The sequence below is a fragment of the Myiozetetes cayanensis genome, unplaced genomic scaffold (assembly GCF_022539395.1).
Source record: "Myiozetetes cayanensis isolate MyiCay16 unplaced genomic scaffold, myiCay2020 scf6-25, whole genome shotgun sequence".
In the NCBI taxonomy this organism is placed as follows: domain Eukaryota; kingdom Metazoa; phylum Chordata; class Aves; order Passeriformes; family Tyrannidae; genus Myiozetetes; species Myiozetetes cayanensis.
Window position 1 is genome coordinate 62,892,416 of NW_026087853.1, and position 19,040 is coordinate 62,911,455.

The window sequence follows — 19,040 nt, forward strand, 5'->3', positions numbered from 1 at the left end:
GGTTTAATATGCAAATGAACAAAAGGGTCATGGGTGGGTCACCTGCAAAAATAATGATAAAATCTGGTAAAAGGAGTGAATTCCTTGCCAAAGAGCCCAGGAGGGTGTGCTGGAGTCAGAACTTGGGCTCTCTGCAGGATAAATTTCATGTATTGTGCTCCAGAAGTGCTCAGAGTGGATGATCTACTGTCTTTTCTGGGCTTCAGATTGGTGTGTAATTCTCTGGCCAGTGGCTGTGGCAAAGTGACAGGACAATGAGGAGGACCTGCCATGAATCTCCCTGGGAGAAAGAGCTCCCAGGCCGTTCATCTTCCACTTGCCAGTGCTGTGACAGGTCCGTGGCAGGCCCTGGCAATAGTTATGTGCTTTTAATTAGAGTGCTGCAAGATTTACATCACTGCTCGAGCCCTTGCCCCAGGTATCCCACTGCAGGGAAACATTTCTGCCTGCCCAGCTGGCAGGGAAGGGAGATTTTCCAAGGAATAACTGATTCTCAGGAGCACCTCAAGGACAAGGGCTCCAATCCAGCCCAGAGGGGTGGCGTGGGAAGTCCCAACTCTGATTCCTTCTGGGTAATTGTCAATCCGTGGTCCCTGCACAAAAATCGACTTTTAAGAGTGTTTTTCCATTATTTTGTGGAAGAGGAGGGACATTTTTTATTTTGAGGAGCAGCAACCTCTGCCCCTCAGAAATTCTTTAGTGAATACATGACATTAAAATGCTGCATCTTAAAACTGTGAGAGGCTGAAGGTATTTTTAAAAAACAGTGGCTAAAAATAGCGATGGCCAAGCCACCATATATATTACAGGGTATAAATGTACCCTGTGCATCAGGATCCAGGAAGGAAAATTAACTGAGTTCCTGGTTTTTAGCACAAATTAAGCAGGCACAGAAATATTAACACGGGCAGCAGAGCCTGGGAAAGTCAGAGACCTTGGCTGGGATTAAAGACTGGTCTTTAAGGAAACTTTCCCCTCCTGTTGCACAGAATTCCACTGCTCAGTGCTGTGTCTGTGAACACCTGGGACACTGTGCTGGATGCGTTTGGGGGCTTTGTTTGTTTGTGTGTTTATTTATTTGCCTCTACCTGAACTTCCACTGTGTTCAGGAGCTTCAGTTCTGCTCTGCAATGCAAAATAAATCTCGGTTAATGTGCAACGAGGCTGTAAATCAAAACCAATTTAAATGACCTCCAAACCTTGATGCAGTGCCGGGGGTTTTCTGTGGTTCTGTGTGGGTGGCTGGGTTGAACTTGGTCCTTTTGTTCCTAAAGAGCTGTAATAGGAAAATGAGGGAAATGAGTTTTAAACATGCAGATTTAAATGAGTTTCAAACAGGTAGATGGAATGTGTTGAGTTATTTTTGGCTTTGTGCACTGTGTGATGTAATTATATAATTACTTGATGCTTCAAAACAAATTAGAAGTTGTATTTTCTAGTGACTAGTGAGGACTAAGGCTGGTGTTTGTCACCCAGGCCCTAATTCCCGTATCTAACTCACAGAATCCCAAGATGGTTTGGGTTGGAGGGACCTTAAAGCCCATCCAGTGCCACCCCTGCCATGGGTAGGGACACCTTCCACCAGCCCAGGGTGCTCCAACCTGGCCTTGGACACTTCCAGGGATCCAGGGGCAGCCACAGCTTCTCTGGGCAACCTGTGCCAGGGCCTGCCCACCCTCCCAGCCAGCAATTCCTTCCCAATATCCCATCTAAATCTCCCATTTTCCATCTTAAATCCATTACCCCTTATCCTGTCCCTCCATGCCTTGTCCCCAGTCCCTCTCCAGCTCTCCTGGAGCCCCTTTAGGCCCTGCAAGGGGCTCTCAGGTGTCCCTGGAGCCTTCTCTTCTCCAGGGGAAACCCCCCAGCTCTCCCAGCCCAACTCCATAAAAATACCACACTGTAGGAAAAAGTGGATCTTGCACAGTGAGCTACAGGCTGGAAAAGAACCCTCATTATCTGTGGAGCAGGGATTTACCCCTGCATTGGAATCCAGGAGTCCACTGAGTCCTGTTCCCAGCCCTGCCCTGGCAGGGACTGTAAATTGCTTTAACGCGCTTTTTGTGATGTGTGAGCACAAAGATCCTGCCCCTCTGCTGGGATTTTACTCGCTGTGACCTCTCCCCTCTCTCTGCAGGAGAAACCTGCAGTGCTGGCAGTGTGATTATCCCTGCCCTGGGCACATTCCCTCCATCCCTGTGCCGGGTGCTGTGCCGGGATGGAGGGCAGCGTTCCCAGCCCTCTGCTCCCCTGCTGCAAACACCTCGAAGTCAGCCTGCTTTCCTTCTTTCTTTGTCTTTTTAAAGCATGAGAACATCAATATCTGTAGCAGTGAGAGAGGCTTTGGAATCCCCATCCCTGGGAGTGTCCCAGGCCAGGTTGGATGGGGCTTGGAGCACTCTGGGCTGGTGGAAGGTGTCCCTGCCCATGGCAGGGGTGGCACTGGAGGGGCTTTGAGGTCCTCCCAACCCAAACCATTCCATGATTCCATGATTCTGCAATCCAGTGGCAATGATCTTGGAACCACAACCTCAAACCTTGTGTAGAAGGGAAAAAAATGGTTAAGAAATGAGGAATTGGAGGTGTTTGCTCAGCACTGCAGAGCATCAGCTTCCATTAGATGAGGAGCTGCTGCAGGAGGTTCAGAATTCAGAGGATTAAAAGAACTGATGATATTTAAACCCAGTTTCTGAAGGTTCATTAACCCCATTGAACAAGACAGTTGTTAAATATTGGGATAAGAAGGAAACTGTTCCTGAATGGGAAGTTATTTTACTGAGGTCAACTGAAGAATTTTTTTTCTCACCAACATTGGTTTTTACTTGAAGTTGCTTGGATGGGTGGATTTTTAGTAAGATTGTGTTTAAAAGCTTTGCCCAAAGACCTCTTGCCAAACCCCCACAGTTATGCAGAATTCCAGTGTGGGAATTCAAACACTTCCTTCACATTTGTTTTTATTTTAATACAAAATATAGAAGGAACTAAATGCTGTTTCTCTAATAAAGTTTTGTCCGTGCCAGAGAACTCACATAATAGGAAATTAATGAGATGTATTAGGGCATTATTTTCCCTTGACAAATGAATGGATTTTACACTGGATTTAGAGTATGGAAAAAATTGCCCCAATTAAAAACGAACCCTAAGGCTCAGCCATCAGAGCTCAAGTGTCAAAATAGAAATATTTCCCATGGAGCCATTTTATAAAGAGGAGAAGGAGAGTTGTCCCCTCAGAAAGGGATTCCAGACAAAACTTGGGCATTTCAAGAGCCAGGAGGGTGAAAAATTGCCTAATTTACAGAGTGACATTCCTGCTGTTGTGAGAAATGCGTGGAGGGATGATTGGGTAAGAGAAATTGGATGTTAATGAAACCAAACACTTAACCAGAATAAACAGAGAAGGAAATCACTTTCTGTTTTCTCACATCTTCAGAATCTGAGCCTGGCACTGTAGAATTCCAGCTCTGTGCTTTCTGGGAAGCACATCCTTCTTGGTTCCTGCTTTGGGTTCCTCCTGCAGCTGGAATTCCTGTGTCACAGCAGGAATTCTGTGTCTCTCCAGGGAATTCAGGGTGAGCCAGGTGAGCCCTGGGCTGGCAGAGTTGAGCTGACCGTGGGCCCAGAGGGACCTGCAGGCTCTGAGGGTCTGTGGGATGGGCTCCCTGTGCCCTGGGAAGGTTTCTCTGCTCAGGGCTGGTTTCCTCTGGCAGGAGGTGGAGTCACAGCGTGGTTTAGGTGGGAAAAGCCCTCTGAGTTCATCCCACAGTGCTGCTCCAGCTCCCAGCTCTGTCCTTGCTCAGGGATGAGGGGTCTGGGGATCCCAGCTAAAGGATTCCTGCTAAAGGGCCCTCCAAAATCCACACACTTGGAGCCTTCACAATGGAGGGTGTTTTATAGCTGTAATAAAATCCTTGGGTGATAAATTATTTACATCAATGTTGTTACTCCCTGCTGTGAATCCACCATTCAAAGTGGCTGATCAGTCACTGCAACAGCCTCAGTTTTTACAGCAACAATTCCCTGGGGATTTCAGCGTGGACTGGGCATGGGCTGTGAGTGTCACCCAGGGGATGGACCATCTCTCTGTGCTCCTGAGCAGTTCTCATACCCCAGAAGTCATCAGGGAATGGTTTGGGTTGGAAGGACCTCAAAGCCCATCCAGTGCCACCCCTGCCATGGGTAGGGACACCTTCCACCAGCCCAGGGTGCTCCAAGCCCTGTCCAACCTGGCCTTGGACACTTCCAGGGATGTTCAAGTCAACACCATATTTTAAGTAGCACAACCAAAGAGCAAGAACAGGTTGAGTTTGCACCCTGCAAAGCAATTTTTGTATCAGTAACGCCATTATTTTTTCTTTATTATAAATGTTTTTGTCTGATGCTGTTTCACCTAACAAATTATACATCTGCACATCTGGTTCAGCCTTCTAAAACCCATGTGGGAATCCCTCCTGCTCAGGAAGTCCTTCCTGTGTGTTCCTCTGCTTGCTGTAGGACTTTGCTGCCCTCAAACCCGTGCAGAGCTCCGTGAGAACCCCTCAGTGTACCCCGTGGAGCTCCATCTGCTCCTTTCCAAGCAGCCCTGTCAGTGCCATCCCAGTGGTCCCATCAATCCCCCACCTCCTGGCCTTTGGCAGCAGCTTGACAGGGATCCTGGCACTTGGAGCTCCAGCCAGGAGCAATCCAGGCAGTTCAGCCAAGAGCTCCAGCCCTTGTCTCAATAAATCCTCCTGCACTTCATTCATCAGAAAAGGAGCTTTGCTGCAGCGGGTACAAACCTCGTGTGTGGCACCAGGGCTTTAATAGCCCAAATTCTGCCTTTTAAAACCTGAAATCCCCTTCTCATTGAAGCCAGTGCTCAAAGCTCCCATTGCCACGGGGCAAACATGGGACAGAATTTCAAAGAAAACATTTCAAAGTGTTCTTTTCCCTCTTTTTGTTTGTTTTGGTTTGGTTTGTTTGTTTGTTTTTTGTTTGTTTGTTTTTATTATTATTATTTAATTTAATTTGTTTGGTTTGGTTTGGTTGGGTTTTTTGTTGGTTTTGTTGTTCTGAAATGCCACAATTTCCTGAGGATGCTCCCCTGGATGGGTCCCACTCAGTCTTGTCCTTTTTAAAGCCCCCAAAAGCAGAGCCCTGCCCTGAAAGGAAAGACAGAATAAAAAGCTGGAGCGAGACAAACAAACCTAACCCCCTAAAGCAGCCCAGTGCTATTTATAAAGCCAGGTGTTAGGTAACTTCCATGCAGGAAAGCACAAGGGTTTCCCTTGAGGTGGAAATAACATTTTGGTTGAAGCTTCTGAAGCAACTCCTGTTCTCCCACGGTAAACTTTGCCTCGTGATTTCAGCCGCAATTTCCCGTCAGCACCGACCCCTGAGGCTGAATTTCCTCTCTCCTCCTTCCCACTGCGGAGCTGGAGCTGGGAAGAGGCGGAGGGGCTGCAGGAAACTCTCTCCTCCTGCCCCCCTTGGGCATTGCTGGTGTTGCCACCGCTTTTCCAGGTGCCCCTGGGCTCCAAACCCCGCAGGCATCCATTGGGCTGGCACTTTAACTTGCTTTTTTTTTAAGAACCAGAGGGGAAGTGGTGAGGAAGGACCTGTTCTGCTGTCCCTGGCTGTGGCAGCACGGGGACTGGGGGCAGTGGCACCGGGATTTTGCTTTTGTTTGTTGAATTGTTTGTTTTCAGGTGTCAAAGAGCTGCTGTCCCTGTTCCCAGCTGGAAACTCCTCTGCAGTTTTTATCCCTGACTTGCTGCAGGGCAGGGGGGAGTGGTGTGGGCATTGCCAGGACATCCCATTGCACCTGCACGTCCCAGGATGCTGCCCCATGGAATGCAGGTGTGACCAGGGCTTGGGCTCCAGCTGGGGCAGAGCTTGGGAGAGATTGGGAAAGATGTGAGGCCAAAGAGATGAGGAACAGAGTGACTTTGTACCTTGAGGGGCTCCAAGAGAACTTTGGACAAGGGCTGGAGGGACAGGACACAGGGAATGGCTTCCCACTGCCAGAGGGCAGGGAGAGATGGGATAGTGGGAAGGAATTGCTGGCTGGGAGGGTGGGCAGGCCCTGGCACAGGTTGGGCAGAGAAGCTGTGGCTGCCCCTGGATCCCTGGAAGTGTCCAAGGCCGGGCTGGAGCACCCTGGGACTAGTGGAAGGTGTCCCTGCCCATGGCAGGGGTGGCACTGGAGGGGCTTTAGGACCCCTTCCAATCCAGTGTGTGATTCCAGGATCACACGTGCTGCATGCAGGGACTGGAAGAAATGGAGCTGAACACCAGCTTTTAGTAAATGGTGTTTGGCACAGAGGTGGGAAGGGAGGATGAAATACAGCTCTGGTTTTTTAGCTGAACAGCTTTGAAATGGGTCTCAGGGGCTCAAACAGCACTGAGGAACAGGCTGGAGCAGCATTTTGTGTCCTGCTTCCCGTTGATAGATCCTGTGGCTGGAGGTAAAAGCAGCATTGGAGTCTCCACAGGTTTCATTTGCTGTGTTCACAAGCAGGGGGTTGTTTTCATAAGGGGATTCTATTTACATAAGTACAGGTGTTCAGTCATGACACAAAGGAGGGAAGTACCTGGGCAGGGGCCGTGTGGAACTGTGAGTGCCAGGAAAAATACTGCTGGGAATGGTTCTTCCTTCCAGTGGGAGGTGTCCTGCCCATGGCAGGGTCAGAATAAGATGGGATTTGAGGTCCTGTCCAACCTAAACCGTTCTGGGGTTCCAGGACAACAGATCTATGAAAACCAGGCTGCAAGGCTTTGCAATCCAGTAGGTTCCAGGACTCCTTCTCCAGAACAGCTGGTTGTTTTGGAGCAGGACACATCCCAAGACCCCCAGTGCCTTGCTCTGAGGTCACAGCAGCCTCAGACACCTGGAGTTCTGCTGACATTGCTCATGACTGCCTTGAAGTGTCGCTGCCACTGGGAATGTGGAGCTGCAGTCGCAGAAAGTTCAGTTTGGGGTCAAGTTTCCTGAAATAGCTCCGAGCTGGGAAAGGCAGAGGAGGATCTGATCCCCTGCCATGGAGGGGGGGGTGGATCTGACCTCCTGCATCCCCTGAGGAGCTTCTGTGAGCATCAGTGTGGGCTCTGTCACTCATCAGGGAGAAATCTGCCCAAAATGGCACATCTGCAGCACCAGGGGTTCAGCTTGGCTCTGTGGGAAAGCTGCCCAAGCAGGAATTTGTGCAGGTAGAGACCAGAGGTGTAGGTGCTCTGGTGCCAGCAAGAGTCCAGCTTGATGGGAGGGGAAAAGATGGACATGCAGGGGTTTGGCCTCTGGGCTGAAACATTTCTGTGATCACACAGGTGCTGAGGAAGGAGAAAAGCCCCCATTTCCCATCCCAAATGGCATTCAGAGGGTAGGAAGGGTGCAGGGAGGACACAGCCTGGAGGAGCCTGAGGAGTGTGGAGGAAACTGGGAGTTGGTCCCCACGTCTGGGCTCTGGGGTCTGCTCTGGGGGCTCCTGCCCTCTGAAGAGCCCCCTGCTAGTCCAGAGATGCTCCCCCAGAGACTGATTTCACACCTTAAGAGGATGGCAGCTTTATTTACAGCTGCTGTTCCTCCACACAGGGTTGGGGTGTCTTGGAGACCTTGGCAGCTGTCTTGATATTTAGTATGTGAATCCTAATTTATTTTTTCCCCTGAAAGTGCACAAGCCTGAACAAATTCTCTCCTCCCTCTCCTATCTGTCACTGGAGATCACTGTGACACAGGAGAGTGGAGCCACCAGCCCCTCCAGGGCACAGGGGGACTATCAGCCCTGGCTTTCCTCAGCCAGGGACGTGGGCAGCTGCTGTCAGCTGCCTCCTGATACACTGCACCTCTCCTGGCTGAGCCAGAGCTGCTCAGCAGAGCTGAATCAGGCTTGAAAGCCCTTCCAGCCACCATCCTGGGCTGGCAGGAGCAATCCTGCCCACTTCCCAGGCCCAGGAGAGCTCCTTCCCTCTGGGCAGCCCCTGAGCTGTGTGTGGCTCTGCCTTTGCTCTCAGTTCACCTGGGGGAACTGGAAGGATTCCCTTCTGCTCTGGGATGGATGAGCTGCCTCTGGTGTGCTGCAGGTTCTGGGCAGGCAGGGGTTGCAGAGGAGGGTGGTGGAGCATGTTCTGCTTCAGGTGCCTCCTGCAGAGAGCTCTGGCAGATCAAAAGCTGCCTTTGTTCCTAAAATTCATGCCCTGGTTCCAGGGGTCTGCTGGACAAGTGCAGGTGAAAATCATTGACATCTGGTGGTCAGGTGCACACAGACAAGGCAAAAGGCTGTGGAGCTTTGGGGAAAGAAGTGTTTCTGGAGTGGGTGACAGGGCAGAATCTCCTGTGTGAGTGAGAAGCAGGAATTGAGAACCTTTCTGTCCCTCACTGGGGAAAAACCTCCCTGGGGTGACTTGCAGAGCCAAGGAGGAACCAAGGTGGGTTTGTGATCCCTGAGCCACTGGTGGCACAGAAAAGAAGGGGCTCTGTAGGTCAGACAGCAGCTCATTGGTTTCCTGGGTGATTCTGGTCCTTTTTAAGCTGGATTCCAGGGCACAGTGGGCAGGTTTGAGGAGATCTGTGCATCCTTCTGTGTGCCCCACGTCCCTCAGAGCACGAGGAAGGTGGGAAGTTCCCTGCTCCTGCAGGGAATGCCGAGAGCTGACCCTTTGTGGGGGGGCAGGGACAAGATGAGTCACCCCCACAGTGGCTGCAACTGGTGAGGTCACGTTTTGCTTTCCCAGCAAGGATGAGGAGATCACAGAATCTTTGGGGTCAGTCTTTTCTGCTGGGTAACAAGTGACAGGAGGAGTGGAAACAGCCTCAAGTTATGCCAGGGGAGGGTCAGGTTGGATACTGGGAAAAATTCCTTCATGGGAAGGGCTGTCCAGCCCTGGCACAGCTGCCCAGGGCAGGGGGGGACTCCCCATCCCTGGGAAAGATTTAGAAACCCTGTGGATGTGGCACTTGGGCACATGGGGCACTGGTGGCCTGGGCAGTGCTGGGGGATGGTTGGGCTTGGTGATCTCAGAGGGCTTTTCCAACCTTAATAATTCCCTGATCCCCTCTGGGTTCCTGCAAACAGCAGGGACAGACCAGGGATTGGGTGCTCCTGGCACTGCCCCACCAGCAAGTGTCACCTCAGTTTGGGTGTCTGTTCATTTGGCTGATGGTTGGCTCATCCCCAGCCCTGTTCCTGGGGGCTCTGGGATCCACATCCACTGTCCCCAGAATGGCAGATCCACCTGGGATTGCAGTGCAAGCAGCAGCTCTGCTTCCCTGCCTTTGCTTTTCCTTGGGAGATCCATGGAGGTGGTTTAGGGTCCTGAGTTTGTATTTACACAATCATAGAGTGGTTTGGGTTGGAAGGCACCTGAGAGATCCTCTAATTCCAACCCCTCCCCTGGGAAACTGAGATAAAGCAAATTATCTTTCTCCTGGGATGTTTTTAAGCTTTTCCTCTTCTGACTGCAGATCCCAGGATGAGTAAGAAAATGAGGGGTGGGGAGATCTCGCTGAGTTTGTGAATGACTTGGAGAAAAAGGTGCAGCAAAGAGACACATCAGAGCCTGGGGATGCTGGAGCTGAAGTTCCTTTTGTTCTCTAATGGCAGAGAAAGCTGCCAGTCTTGGCTGTGCTGCAAGGCTCACTGTCTGTAATTAAAAATCAATTAGTGTGTTTAGCAATTAGCTCATTAAGTTACTAAAGCTATCATGTCAGATTCATATCCAAACATGCCTGGGAACTGGGCGGGTTGGCAATGATGCTTTTGTTGCTCCTGCAAGTTGAGGTGAAGGGAAGAGCGGGGGGCTGTTGTTAATTGGGCACATTCCTGATGCTCTGGGCCTGGGGATCCTCCAGGGGTCAAGCAGGGGTGGGAAAACTTTCCTGGGAGCACATTTTTGCAAGTTCTGAGGCTCAGGATGGAGGAATAGCAGAGTGATCCCAACATAGGCAGAGCAATTGGATGGTCCTTGGGATTATTCCCAGGTGAGTTGGTGGCCCAAAGGATCAAGTTCCAGGCTCTGCCTGGAGCATTCACACTTGGCTGGTGGTCCTGGATCCACCACTTCCCCCTGCTGTCCCTGTGCTGGCACTGCTGGGGCTCCTCCAGTGCTGGGGGCACCTCTGGGACCCTCAAAGAGAGACCCGGAGGGGCTGGAGCGTGTGCAGGGCAGGGAAGGGAGCTGGGAAGGGGCTGCAGCAGCAGGAGCAGCTGAGGGAGCTGGGGGGGCTCAGCCTGGAGAAAAGGAGGCTCAGGGGGGACCTTCTGGCTCTGCAATCCCTGCCAGGAGGGGGGAGCCGGGGGGGGTCGGGCTCTGCTCCCAGGGAACAGGGACAGGAGGAGAGGGAACGGCCTCCAGCTGGGCCAGGGGAGGCTCAGGTGGGACAGCAGCAGGAATTTCTGCCTGGAAAGGGCTGTCCAGCTCTGGCACAGCTGCCCAGGGAGGTTTGGAGTGCCCAGCCCTGGAGGGATTTCCAAGCCCTGTGGAGGTGGCACTTGGGGACAGGGTCAGGGGTGGCCTTGGCAGTGCTGGGGAACAGCTGGACTCGATCTTGGAGGGCTTTTCCACCCTAATCCATTCTGTAATTCCATGATTCTGTTTCATTTGTTGCAGGATCTTTGTGCAGCAGGAACCACCCCCTGGGCAGTTGCATTCCCAGCCCTGAGTGTTTCCCTGCTCCCAGTTACATCCTCTCAATAGGAATAAAAAGCTGTCTGATGCCAAGGACCCCGTTGTTTCCTGCCCCAGAGGTGAGGTCAGACTCAGTCCTGAGTCAGTATTTCCAAAGCCAGCTTTTAAGCCAGCCTGGGTATTTTTCTGTGCTGCAGCTCCAACAGGTACCAAAAGCAGTAGAAATGTCCCTGGGTTTGTAACTGGCTGCAGAATGGGAACTGGGAACAGCTTTTGCAGCCTCTGTTCTTTGTTCCCTTGATAACGAAAATCCCAGCCCCAACTGGGCAGGATTTGTGGATCTGTGGGTGCTTCCAGGCTGGACAGCTCTGCCTTAATAACAGGGAGCACAGAGCCACTAAATGGGGCTGATAAACCCTTCTAATTCCTTCCTAAATCCCCTGGCATACATTTCTCCTTGGAAAGAGCAGGCTGGGGTGGCTGGTGACGTGGGAGCCAGAGCTGTGTGAGGTGTGACGGGGTCTGTGGGTGCCTGTGGGAGTCACTCCAGCCTGGACTCCCAGGGAAATTGGGTACCTTCGATCCTTGTATCAGTTAAAAACCTCTAAGGTGGAAAAAATACAGCAGAAAGGTGAGCATGAAGGGCACCTGGGCAGGGTGGTGAAGGTCATTTGGTGCCCAAAGATGCAGGGAGGTATTTCTGGAACAATCTGAGTCCCAAAAGTCAGTGGAGGAGAAATAAGGGAGAGTTCAGAATATGAATCAGGAGCTCTGAGGGAACAAATCAGAGAGAGGATGGAGGCAGGTGAAGAGGTGAAGATTTATTAAGCAGGACTGGTATTCAGGAGCATTAAAGCTCCTAAAGCACCAGCAAATGCTGAAACCCAGTGGCTGATCTTCAACAGGGATGGCAGTCCGGTGTCCTGGGAGCAAAACACTCCTGAGGTGCCCAGGGAATGGAGCCAGGTTGGGGGACAGGGCTGGCACAGGGGCAAGGGAGGAGCTGGCAGCATTCCTGGGAATGGCTGGGAAGGGAAGGACAGCCAGGTCAGCAAGGGAGAGGACTTTGAAGAGAGATTTTGTGATACAGATAGCATTTCAAATTAAAAACATAGATAATTATCAAAGAGAAAAGTTCTGTCTTCATAAACTGCCAGAATGGTTTGGGTTGGAAGGACCCTAAAGCCCACCCAGTGCCACCCCTGCCATGGGCAGGGACACCTTCCACCAGCCCAGGGTGCTCCAACCTGGCCTTGGACACTTCCAGGGATCCAGGGGCAGCCACAGCTTCTCTGGGAATTCCATCCCAGCCCTTCCCCACCCTCCCAGCCAGCAATTCCTTCCCAATCTCCCATCTCTCCCTGCCCTCTGGCAGTGGGAAGCCATTCCCTGTGTCCTGTCCCTCCATGCCTTGTCCCCAGTCCCTCTCCAGCTCTCCTGGAGCCCCTTTAGGCCCTGCGAGGGGCTCTCAGGTCTCCCTGGAGCCTTCTCTTCTCCAGGTGAACCCCCCCAGCTCTCCCAGCCTGGCTCCAGAGCAGAGGGGCTCCAGCCCTCGATGGATTTCCATTTTTGGGAATACCCATAGGATGGGTGTTCTCCCATCCCAGGGCTGTAAATCCAAGGACAATCCAAACAGCATTTTCTTCTCCAGTAATTCTGGAACTCAAAATCCTGTGGCAAGTCTGTAAAGCAGACAGAGATTTCTGGTTTATGCCACTTCATGCCTGGTACAGCATCTTACAATTAATTATTCCCTTCTGCCCTCAGATCCCAATATCCTGAAGGACATTTAATGTTATAACTGTGATCGAGAAGGAACCCAAATATTTCTTCAATATACCTGAACTCCTGCAGCACTGAGAGCTTTGGGAGCTGACACTGAAACAGGTGAGTGATTTTTTTCCCCCTCACCATCCTGCTGACATCCAGGGCCTTCTGCCAAATGCACTTTCTGTGCTTGGTGCTTCATCACTACATGAAATGCTCTTAAAAATTTATCAGTGCATGTTGCACAAGGCACAGCGTTTTGAGAGCAGGGACTCTGCCTTGGCTCCCTGCTCTGCCACCCAGAATAGAAAATGCATTAAGGGCTGGTTCAAGTTTTCATTGTTTCCTCTGTGGTTGTTTTACAACCTACTGGAGCTGCTGAATTGTGTCATAAATTCGGGAGTTTAAAGGTTGTCTCCCAGAAGTAACCAATTATCCCATTTGCAGCTGTCTGTTTGCAGTGTGATCTCTGCTCCAGGAGCTGCAGATCACAGCCCTGTGCTCGAACACAGGAGAGGTGCAGTAGGAGCTGTAAATTACGGCTGAAAACATCCCTCTCTTTTCAAAACGTGGCCACGGGAGGAGCTGCCTTTCCTCTCCCTGCAGAGCCCTGTGTGGTCCTTTCCATTTGGAAATACTGCTCTTGTGGGAATTTTTTGATGCCAAACCTTGGTACTTGACCACACCACTGGTGCCAGGAAATCCTGCCCCCCAAAACCCCTGAAACCTCCCCCCAAAAAAACCTTCTCAGTTCTGCAACAGCTCAACAAATCGATGTTTTGGAGTTCTCAGCCTTGCAAGGATCTGCATGATTATTATCCTTAGGTGGGAGAACAAAACTCTGGGAATTTTCTGGGGTTTTTGCAGGCAGGAGCCCACAGGGAGAGGGTTCCTGGAGCTGCCTTTGTCCCTGACCTGTGGCTGTCGGTGCCTTGGCATTTGTTTCCTCGCTGAAAACAAGGAGCTGCTCCATAAATCCCTGCCCAGGTCCCCTGGCTTTTGTGTAACCCCAAATCCTACAGAGATTTCCATCCTGGGAATGGGGTGAAAGGGCTGTGGAGCCATCCAGGAAGGGGTGTTAGAGGGAGTGTTCAAGTATGGAATTTTGGAGAAGAAAATGGGATCATCCAGCTCTGATCCTGAGCACCAGGACAAACTGGCTGGGAAGAGGGAGGCAGAAGGAACATGGAATCCAGAGGTCACAGGCTGTAGGAAGGGTATGGAAGAATAAACAGTGCAGGAAATGGAATTAAAAAAAAAAAGAAAAAGACTCCCCAAACCAAGGGAAAATATCACCAGTAACCTTTAATAGGGCAAAGTGCAATTAAGTCAGAACTGGTAGGGAAGATCCTTTGGGAAAGAAGCCCAAATGGAACAAGATGAGTTCAGGGAAGTTGGCAGCTCTAAAAATGCTGTTGAGGGCACAGGTACAACCCACCCCAAGGCAGAGGAGCTGCAGGAAGGGAGGGGAGGGACCATGGGGGTTAAATCAAGAGCTCTTTATTGGCTTGGAGTAAAAAGGAATTGTACAGAGAGCAAAAAGTGGATGAGCTGTGTGAGAAATGGAGTGTGGAGAGTGCTGCAGGCACAGGGGAAGGGGAAGGGCCTGGAGAAGGGTCAGGGAAGGGCTCGGTGGTGCAGCTGCATTAGAGCAGACCTGGGAAACTGCGGGGTCACGACTGGGGAAAGCACAGGGGGACTCAGGGGGTGCCTGCAGGGGTGGCTGAGGGGCTGAGGGTCCTTTTCCTGCTGGGAACACAGCCCAGAGGGAACAGGGACACAGCCCAGAGGGAACAGGGACACAGCCCAGAGGGAACAGGGACACAGCCCAGCACAGCCCCTTTGCCCTCACTGCTCTCTCCAGGTGACCATGAGCAGGTCCCTGGGGACAAGATGGGAGGGGGCAGCTCACTGGATTGGCAAGATCAAGGATGAAGTTACATATGAGGTGACCTTAAATTTTGGAACAGACCCCAAAGAGGTCTCAGAAATCAGGGCTCTGCTCTGGAGGTGATGTCAGTGGAGCTGTCCCCTTTCAGGGCTCCTGAGTTTCTATTAATTTAACAGAACAGAGGTAAATATAACTCAGTGTGTAGCCTTGAGCTTTCCATTTTCCTGTCCTTAATTCAGCTTTAGCAGAGAAAAATTATATTTTGAAAGGTCAGTGCTTGTGTTTTTACTGTAAACCGAAGGTACCTTCCTGGAAAAACATCAGAGCTGGAGTTATCAGGGACATTACTGGAATTATTGACAGAAGCTCTTTAGGAATCCTAGAATCATTAGGATGGGAGAAGACCTTTAATGTTATCAAGTCCAGCCATCAGTGTTCACACCCCTCAAGGACCCCAGTGCTCACATTCACCAAAAGTGAAGCAAATGGTGCAGCACTGACAGACAATCCTGTGCCTGGGTGGGCATGAGACTGCAGCAGGAGCTCCTGAATTCCTGGCTCCTGACCAGCCCAGAGCTGCAGGGTTTGTGTTGGGGAAAGAAAGGGATTATTCCATCCCTTTGCTAAGTACAGGCTCTGTTGGCAACTGCCTCCAGCAATCAGGTGAAATTCCATCCCTGGTAGTGTCCAAGGCCAGGTTGGAGCACCCTGGGCTGGTGGAAGGTGTCCCTGCCCATGGCAGGGGGTGGCACTGGGTGGGCTTTGAGGTCCCTTCCAACCCAAACCATTCCAGGACTCTCAGGTCTCCAGTGCCATGCAAAGGCCTGAGAAGTCCAGATTTCCATGCACAGCCAGATATTTGTTGGGATTATTGATGTGCTGATGGCCTGATGGTCTGGCAGGTATTTGGTATGCAGGGGCAAAGTTGAGCCCCTGGAGATGAACCATCTTGGGTCTAGGATCCCTTTTTGCATCCTTATCCCAGCTGTTTCCCCTTGAAAACAGAACTAAGTGCCATGGATGGCCTTTTCCTCTGGAGAGTAAATGTGGAGGAGAGACATGGAGGGTTCTTTGGGACATCTCAGGAGCTGGATGAATTTTTCAGTTGTAATTTTCCTGGATAGAGTTTTGCCTGTTTATGTGGTGGTTGCCCTTGGCTGGACCACCCAGCTGCTCCATCACATCCCTCCACAGCTGGACAGGGGAAGAGAAAGTACAGCAAAGGGTTTGTGGCTTGGGATAACCAAATCCACCACCAAAACCTTGCCATGCAAACCCAGACACTTCCCTTGGGCTCAGCCTGTGGGTTTGGTTCCAGTGCATCATCCATTGGTCATGAACCCCAAAGCTTTGCCTTTGCCCAGGTGACCTGTCACAGGGCCTGTAAAATCATGGAATTATTCAGCTTGGAAAAGCCCTCTGAGCCCATGGAGTCCAACCATCCCCCAGCCCTGCCCAGGCCACCTCTGCCCCACGTCCCCAAGTGCCACATCCACAGGGCTTTGAAGTCCCTCCAGGGATGGGAACTCCATTTCTTCCTCGATCCACCTGTTCCTGACATGCCAGGGATGTGTTCAGCTGGATGAGCAAAGAGGGGCTGAATTAAACTCTCAGTGTGGCTTCTCTCCCCCTTGGTGTCTCAGAGCAGTTGTGTGCCCTCCCTCTTGGCTGCTGGGAAGAAGAGACTTTGGCACTTGTGTCTCCTGTGGTCCTGAGCTCTGGGGAGAACCACAGCTTGTATTTTCCAGCTCCAGAGGCAGGTGAGCCCTGTCCAGGGTAGGAAGGCACATGGAGCCCATTTCCATAGAATCAGGGAATAGCCTGAGCTGGAAGGGACCCACAGGGATCATCCAGTCCAACCCCTGGCCCTGCACAGACACCCCAACAATCCCACCCTGTGCTCCAGAGGATCATCCAAACCCTCCTGGAGCTCTGGCAGCCTTGGGGCCATGCCCACTGCCCTGGGGAGCCTGTTCAGTGCCAACCACCCTCTGGGGGAAGAGCCTTGTCCTGCTCTTTCTGTTCCTTGGTACTTCCCTTTCATGTCTGTGCTGGAAGCAGCACACACAGCTCCAGCATCTTCCAGCTCTGGCAGCAACTTGTTTTGTCCCCTGTAAATCCCCTTTTTGTGACCCAAGAGCAGCTCTAAGATGCTGAACAGCCCTGCAGAGGGAGGAAACACCTCCCAGCCGAGCAGGGGCCCCCACTTTTCATTCGTGCCCGTGTGAACATTTATGATTTCATTTCACAAAGGCGTTGCAGTGAGCTGTGCCTTTACAAATAGCAAATTAAATCAGCTGGTGATGTAAACCTGCAGAGGAGAACAGGCAGCTGTAATGGTTCTTTATTGCTTTTTTCATCTGCTGTTGCATTTTGCCATCGTCTGGTGCTTAGTGAAGTGTATGATTTATTCATAGGAGACACTGTCGCAGCCAAAGGCTTGTACAATAAACCACTGACAAGGCCTGTGCCAAAAGCCATTAGGAAAAGAGAACAATAATGCAGACACAAAGTATTTACAGACCAAGTTGTCTTTAATTTAAAATCCTTTACTAGGGCTTGATGATAATTGCATCACATTTCCAATCAGCCAATGCTGACAGGCTGCTGTTCCCCACGTCGGTGTTAAAAAATCTGCAATAATTGAAATGTGCCTTATGAAGCTGCAACAAATTAATGTCATCCTGAGGTCATCGAGGCTCATTCATGCTGCCAGGTTTCTCTTGGTGTTGGTGCCAGGCTGGCAGAGGGGTTGGCATGACAGGTAGTGCTGTTATTGGTTATTGGGCTGGATCCTCATCCATGGTTTTTCCTTCTCCTTCTCTCTCCCTTCCCATCCAGAGCCATTTGCACATGTATAAAATATCTGTATTTTCTATGCAGATCCACATGTGGGGTTGTTTCTTTGGGAAGGGCTGGGATGTGTCCCTAATGTGGGAATGGAGACAGGAGCTCAGGTCTGGAAATCCCCTGCAATTCCCCACATCCCTTCCCTGCTGGTCCCCTCAGCTCCCCCTCTCTGCTGCAGCTCCAGCTCATTGCAGGGGTGTCCCTGGGGACTCGGGGGGATCCCAGGGCAGGAACATCCCTGTCCAAGAGCAGGGGGGCAGTGGGAGGGAGGGGCAGCTCCTGCTCCTTCTCTGGGCTGGCCTGGACCCCTGGGATGTTTGGGAATGCAGCTGTGCACATCCTGCTGCCCAGAGAACGGGAAAGGGCAGGGGAGGGGCTCATCCCAAAGCCCCCTGCCCTGATCCCGTGGCAGTGGTGGCCCCACAGGGATGGCACAAGCCCTGCCTGCCCATGGGCAGCTCCCTCTGCCTCCCTTTCACTCCCCCTGCATCTCCCAGCTTTTGGATCCTCTGCTCCTGGACAACCTTGCCAGGCAGAATTCCCTGGGGTCTCTGCACTGTGGATGGGATGGGAACCCCCTGGGAAGGGGTTCTAGCACAGAGCACGCCTTAGCACTGGGAATTTGGGAGTTGCTGCAGACAGGGGGGTGATTTCCCCCCAGGCTGTCCTGCTGAGCATCTGCCCAGGCAGGGTGAGGTGCCCCTGCTGTGACCCCCACCTGAGACAGAGCCATTTACTGCTTGGAACAGGATTCATTCTCTGCCAGACAGAGCCACTGGTGGCAGCAGGTCAGGCCCAGGAGGTGGTGGGAAGGGTTTGGTGCCTGGGTGATGTTGGTGATGTTGGTGACAGCTGGCTGGGCTGCAGCAGGCTGTGGTGAAAATACCTGTATTCTCCTCAAATGGCATTGCTTTTGACAGGGGCCCTTCATTGACTCTGCCATCCTCCTTCCTGTAAGAAATAAGGGTATTTTCTGTTATTGAGGGGCTGCCTGCACTGTCAGTGCTCAGAGAGGGAAAGAGCTGCTTGTTCTGTGCTGGTTCTGCCTCATTCCTGTCAAATCCTGGCCAGTCTGGGGGTGCTCCAGTGTCCAACAGCAGGAGTCAGGGAGGAATGAAGGGATCTCCCACTGTAAACCCATACTGGGAACATGTTCAAGGCTGATTTAGTGCCTTGGGGGGCCCAAAAAGCACAGCCCAGATAAAGAGAGGGGATGGTGCCCCTGACACCCAAAACCCTGCCCTGGGCTGATCCCCAGTGTGAGACCCCCCTGCAGAGCTGCCCCAGCCCTGGAAACAGCACAGGGAGCACGTGGAGCTGCTGGAGAGAGTCCAGAGGAAACCACGGAGATGATCCCAGGGCTGGAGCCCCTCTGCTCTGGAGCCAGGCTGGGAGAGCTGGGAATGTTCCCCTGGAGAAGAGAAGGATCCAGGGAGATCTGAGAGCCCCTTGCAGGGCCTAAAGGGGCTCCAGGAGAGCTGGAGAGGGACTGGGGACAAGGGATGGAGGGACAGGACACAGGGAATGGCTTCCCACTGCCAGAGGGCAGGGAGAGATGGGAGATTGGGAAGGAATTGCTGGCTGGGAGGGTGGGGAAGGGCTGGAATGGAATTCCCAGAGAAGCTGTGAAGGGATCTGCCCCTGGATCCCTGGAAGTGTCCAAGGCCACGTTGGACAGGGCTTGGAGCAGCCTGGGCTAGTGGAAGGTGTCCCTGCCCATGACAGGGGTTGGAAACAGATGAGCTTTAAAGGTCCCTCCCCACCCAAACCTGTCTGGGATTCTACAGGGAAGAAGAGCAATTATGTCATCCCAAAAGCAGGAGTGGAAACTGGACACTTAATTGTTTTCCTCGGTGTAACTAAAGCTGTGATTTCTGCTGCACCAACGGCGTCCTTGGAGTGAATCAACACTAAACAACATCCAAAAAAAGCA

At 51.8% G+C, this 19,040-nt stretch overlaps 1 protein-coding gene and 1 long non-coding RNA gene across 11 annotated transcripts in view; one reads left to right on the forward strand and one right to left on the reverse strand.

The window, feature by feature from the left end:
* FANCM (FA complementation group M) overlaps positions 1–19,040 on the forward strand; it is a 316,043-nt gene that overhangs the window by 169,591 nt on the left and 127,412 nt on the right. The window contains exon 24 of one of the 10 annotated variants that reach the window (XM_050335684.1): positions 6,071–6,108. The exons of the other annotated variants lie outside the window; for them this stretch is intronic. The gene's annotated coding sequence lies outside the window, so the exon portion shown is untranslated. Of the gene's footprint in view, positions 1–6,070; positions 6,109–19,040 lie in introns of those variants that run through there. 10 annotated transcript variants of the gene reach the window in all.
* Positions 4,121–19,040, reverse strand: part of LOC126650661 (uncharacterized) — a 46,086-nt gene continuing 31,166 nt past the window's right edge. Inside the window, exon 3 of the long non-coding RNA XR_007631459.1 lies at positions 4,121–4,143. This is a non-coding gene — a long non-coding RNA (uncharacterized LOC126650661). The remainder of the gene's footprint in view (positions 4,144–19,040) is intronic.